Source organism: Desmodus rotundus, chromosome 13 (genome assembly GCF_022682495.2).
Source record: "Desmodus rotundus isolate HL8 chromosome 13, HLdesRot8A.1, whole genome shotgun sequence".
NCBI lineage: Eukaryota > Metazoa > Chordata > Mammalia > Chiroptera > Phyllostomidae > Desmodus > Desmodus rotundus.
In genome coordinates, this window is record NC_071399.1 from 8507385 (window position 1) to 8513384 (window position 6000).

Below are 6000 nucleotides of genomic sequence, written 5' to 3' on the forward strand. Positions count from 1 at the left end.
GTGGTAGTCAGATACTACAGGAAGCCCACAGAATAAAGAAAAACCTCAGACATCCGGCCCTCTTCTTTCTTCTATTTACATGAAATCTACTTTGCTTTGTGACTATAAATGTTTCCTCACAAGAAGTTAAATCAGGTATGATGTCATATAATGACCAGGTCCACACTATCTTTATAAAAATCAGTATTTTTTTAATAAGGACATATCCCACATATCAGAAAAATTCTATCTTTTTAGAGGGGACCAAAACTAGAAATTTTGTTTGTACCTATATATAAGCAAAACCCTTACACATGTAGAAGGTTCAGTGTGAGTATGTATTCCTTTGGATCTTTTTTTTAATGCCTGTTAGCTGTGTGTGGTAATAATTTTGGTGGGGTTGAATCACGGTATTGATCAAGTTTTCTTGAATCTAACATCTTTCTTCTTGTCCAAACCGACAACCTCAGGAGAAAACAAAAGCAGCCTGCTGAGCAGAGCATCATCAGCAGAGCGTCCATGTCCTCTCGCAGCTCAGCAGGAAGCAACTGAATGGGGCCTCTGACCTGGAACCAACTAGCCCTGCACATTTTGTGCAGCTCGGGGCAAACGGAGGGGTTTGGTGTCAACCAATCTGTTTTCTGAGCTGCACGTGTTGAAAGATTTCCACTCTGTTTTGAAACTAAATTAAAGGACCCTGACCTACAGAGAACTTTGCCCCTGACTCTTTGTAGAGCCCAGAATGTGCACAGTAGCTTCCCCAAGGCCCCCTAAAACCACAGATAGTACCGAACACGATATATATTGTTTTTTCCTATACATAAATACATATGGTAAAGTTTAATTTATAAGTAAGGCACAGTAAGAGATTAACAACAATGATAGGGCAATTATAACAGTATAAGTTACATGAATGTGGTCTTTCTCTCCTTCAAAATATCTTATTGTAATTATGTGAAATGATACAATGCCTTATTAAGTCAAGAACTTTTACCTTCAGCTCTGGCTGGTGTGGTCAGTGAACTAAGCGCCGGCCTGTGAACCGAAAGTTTGCCGGTTCAATTCCCAATCAGGGCACATGCCTGGGTTGTGGGCCAGGTCCTTGCTTGGGCGCAGGTGAGAGGCAACCAACTGGTGTTTTTCTTGCATATCAACGTTTCTCTCTTCCTTCTACTTTCTCTGAAAATAAGTAAATAAAATCTTAAAAAAAAACAAACTTTCACCTTTAACTTCAAGGAAGCGTTTTACAGCTCCTTTTTAAGACTTACTGGAATGGCCAGCATCACTACTCTTGCTCTTTGGGTCATTATGGAGTAAAGTAAGGGGGACTTGAACACAAGCTCTGCGATACTTTGACGGCGGATAACTGACGTGGCTACGAGTGACTAATGGACAGGGAGCTTCTGCAGCATGGGGATGCTAGACCAAGGGATGATTCACATCCTGGGTGGGACGGAGCAGGACGGTGCGAGATTTCACCATGCTACTCACAACTGTGTGGAATATAACATTTAGGAATTGTTGGTTTCTGGAATTTTCCATTTAATATTCTTGGACTGCTGTGACCACAGGTAACTGGAACTGGAGAAAGTGAAATTGTGGATAAGGGGGACTACTGATTTAACATCACTTCAGACTTCAGCATCCTAAACTCACAGGCCTTTCCTCTTTTACATTCCAATAGTATCACTATTAGTTTACTTCAGTGGTTCTTATCAATGTCTTCACGTTAATACTGAATAATGATGATGGCAATGACAACAGCCATTTCTTAATAAATGCTCACCGTATGGCATGCCTATGCTAAATCTATTATTACATCGATTCATCATTATCGGAGCAACTCTACGTACTAAGTATTATTCTTCCCAGTTTACAGATGAGGAAACTGAGCCCCAGAGAGATGAGATAATCTGTCCTAAGCTGCATAGCTAAGTAAGGGGTAAAGAGAATGCACAGCCAAGTCCATGCTGCTTCTTCACTACTTCCACCTCCTAGATATCAAACTCTGAAATCCCTCCTGTTTTGTTTTTTTTTTCCTTAAAACCTGCCTCCTACTAAGGCTGTTCAGGAATATCTCAGAACAAAGCCTCCATCCATTCAACAAGTATTTACTGAGCACCCACCTTAATACTTCATTTATGCACAAAGATTTATTGAGAGCCTATGACATGTTTGGTACTGTGCTAGGTGCTGAGGATAACTCAGTAAACGACACAGACAAAAATCCATGACCTCTGGAGCTTACATTCTACAAGGGGCAGAAAGACAATAAACATGAAACAAAGTTAGTAAGTGCTAAGGAAAAATAAGAAAAAAGAAGGATAGGAAATGTAAGGCTGTGTGTGTGAAGGGCTGCCATTTCAAATGCTATGAACATGTATTATTTGAGCAAAGACTTTTTAGGATGTGACAGTTTTACGTGTCAACGTGGCAGGCTACTGTACCCAATTATTTAATCAAGCACTAGTCTAGATGTTTACTATGAAGGTATTTTGTAGCTGTGGTTAGCATCTACAAACCGTAAAGGAGACTAGCCTGGATCATGTGGGCGAGACTCATCCAATCAATTGAAAGGCCTTAAAAGCAAAACTGAGGTTTTTCTCAGAAAGAAACTGGGCCTCAAGACTGCAACATCAGCTCCTACCCAAGGGTGTGCAGCCTGACCTGCAGATTTCACACTTGCCAGCCCTGCAATTGCATAAGCCTATTCCTTGAAACAAATCCCTTAGTATATCCGTGTGTGTGCTACTATATACTATGTAATATACGTATGTGTGGGTGTATATACATACAGCGTACATTCATATACAGGGTGGGGCAAAAGTAGGTTTACAGTTGTTCAGATTTAAAATAACACAGCCCTGGCTGGGTGGCTCAGTTGGTGGAAGCATCATCCATTCACCAAAAATGTGCGTTTTACTCCGACATTCCCTGCACTCCTGACCTGCAGTGGTCCGCTTTCTGGGGCCTGGGGTGGGGACTGCAGTCTCCTATTAATTACATATATTAATTACCTATAATAGGGGTGTCACAAGCAGTGCATTAGGCAACCTCTCAACTCCCCTTAAATACAGGGACTCCTCCAGTGTTCTGCCTTCAGAACACATTCACAATTGCGAGTTGAAAGTTCATCCAATAGGGAGCCCGGGCCCAACTAAAACAACGCACAAACTGTAACTGAGGACGATCATTCAAGGACGCCTGCATGGGTGTCCAAGGGTAAAATATCTGACTTCCAGACGCCTCTACTCTTCTAATTTCCCACTAAGTATCTGTGGGAAAAAAGAAAAGGAAAGAAAAGACCATCACTCCAAAAAAAGCCAGGATGTCAGCGTATGTCACCCCTGGGAGGGATTTCCGACAACTTCAAGGACTCGTGGATGGCGGGGACCAGAACAGGCCGCCCGTAGCGAGGCGGGATGACGACTCTCCCGGCTCAGAAAAGCAAAGTTTCTGCACGACAGAAAACCAGGCAGCCGTATATCTGCTGCAGACCTGCTACTTTCTGTGACAGCAAAAAAAAAAAAATAAGCTACTCCCAATAGCCTCCCAAAAGGTCCACAAACCCCTCCCACCTAAACTTCCCCAGGGCTAGCCGAGCCCCAGTTACCCAGGAAACGTCACGGCAGGAAGTAGGGCTGCGCTGACGGCAGCACGATGCATCCTGGGACTTGTAGTCCTCGCTCAGAATGCGCAGGCGCGGGGGTGAAAGCGGGGGGCTCCCGGGAGCAGAGCCCCACGGGAGTTATAGTTTCTCATGGATTGCATGTACTGTGTTAAGGATGTCACAAGTCTGGTGGTGCAGTTAGAAGACTTGTCATTTCAGACAGCAAAGTTGCTCTCAGTGAATGCTTGTCGGACAGGGAGACTTGGTTTGAGAACCGTGTGTGTACAGATATCCTTGGTTCAATTGTATCTCTGAGATGGACTGAGATGGCCCCCACGTGGAAACTGGGCGAAGGACAAGCCAGGCAATCTGCTTGTAAACAGCACTGTGCAACCATGAAAAAATATACTGTAGAATTAAGGAAAGGAAGCCGTCCCAAAGACTCAGAAAAAGAACGAGTGTCAATATCATTCATCTCAATAATCAGAAGAACATTTCTGAGAAATTTCAGCCTCTTCAGAAAGTATGCAAGAAAATACATAGTATGTGGTTATGAAAAAAGACTATTTCACTTATATAAACAAAAATATGCGTGCATAAAAATGCAGTTTCAAAGGTGTGGAAGAATCTTGTCAAGACCGATGACAGTGCCTACCTCCAGAGAGAAAATTGGGATGGGGAAGGTGTGGTCGAGATGGATTTTGCTTAATCTTGTGTGATTTATATAACTGGAATGTCACCTAGTGCTCATCTTTTTTAAAATTATAAAATAAAAGGTATGAGGAGGGCAGAGCATTCAAACAGATTAGGCGCACACACAAAAGAAACATGAATAGCAAAAAATATAAAATCCAAACAATATTCTGAAGAAAATTTCTCAAGAACTGATTTCTATGTATATTCTGACTGTCGCAGTTAGGAGTTTTGAAACCACTCCGCACTGATCCTGGACCAAGAGAGAGCATCACACAGTGATACTGGACACACAGGGGTGTCAGGACGCCGGGGTCTTCCTGAAGAAACTCTCTTCTTTTTTCTGTCCTTCCAGTGGGGAGCTGGGTCTTTGGAGTCAGTAAGACCCGTGTTCAAATTCCAGCTCTGCCACTTACAGCCCATTTGACTTAGGAGAAACTACTTAGCTTCTACAAGCCTCAGTTTCCTCAGCTGTTAAATGGTAATAAAATTAGAACTGATTGAAAGGTAATTATAATAGAAATGAGTTCAAGGGCAATTATGAAGATTAACACAATGAAATACCTAGCCTATAATAATAATGAACACGGAATAAATAATAACTAAGCTATGGTGCCAACTTCCTGATCCAGGAGTTGTGAACCCGGGAGGCTGAGCAGCCCAGTTCCCAGAGTCCAGCTGCAGAGGTCTGTTCATTGGGTCCGACCACAGGAAGGGGAGAGTGAGGGACTGTGTACCCCAGGTGGTCTGCTGCGTGGTGCCTTGAACAGGACGTACACCTGATGCCCCCATCCAGTTGGAACCCTGCTTCCTCGCAGGGATTTTGAGGCCAGAACTCAGCCTTGGTTTTTTCACCCCTGTCCAAAGCAAATGTGCTATGGTGAGAGGAAGTGACAAATGTGAAAGATCAAAACGTCGAAGCAAGTACGCATCTCTTTAAAGCCAGGGGAGCCCTCTGTCTTGACAGCTTTGGAAGCCAGGCTTTGTCTCACTAAGGGGCAGGAATAGTGTTGTGATAAATGACATCCAGCCCACACTTGCCTTCTGTCTACATAATTATGAGTTCTAAATCAAGCTAACAAATTGCTAACTAAAAAACATTCTATTCTCCTAATTTTACAAAAGGTTTTACAAAGAATTCTCCAACATCTTGGTACAATAATGTGGAGACAGAGAGGAGCTGGTGCCCCACTCTGGGCCAACACCCTTTCCTTTTACCCCAGCTCTGTTCCTCACCTGCGGAGCCTTGCATCCCGTTGTGTGGGCTCCCTGTGCCCCAAACTCCATACACACATCTTCACCCGCTTTAGAAGCAGCACCTTGCATACCCTTTGAGCAAGCACAGCCTGCCGTTTGAAGATGGACCCAAGGAAGAGGAGATGCAGGCCCAGGTCAGTTGGACAGGGTCCTGAGTACCCAGAGTGTGGTCTAGAACAGAGGGTGCAAGTCCCAGGCAGGACGGGGTGCAATCAGGGGAAGACTGAAGAGGTGTTTTCTGAAGCACAAGGAACAGGCAGCGCTCCCCTTGCCCAAGTCAACTGTTCAGCCCAGTGGTGCATCAGGTCCTCTCAGCCCAGCTCTCATTTCAGTCTCGGCCACAGTGGACAGTTCCATGGAAGTGTAGGCTTTCCTTGCGCCCCCTGCATCCCACCTCAGGCTCAGCTAAACTTCCTGCCTGTGGGGCATCTCCAACATTGTAGGAGTCCCTGTCCCTAGCC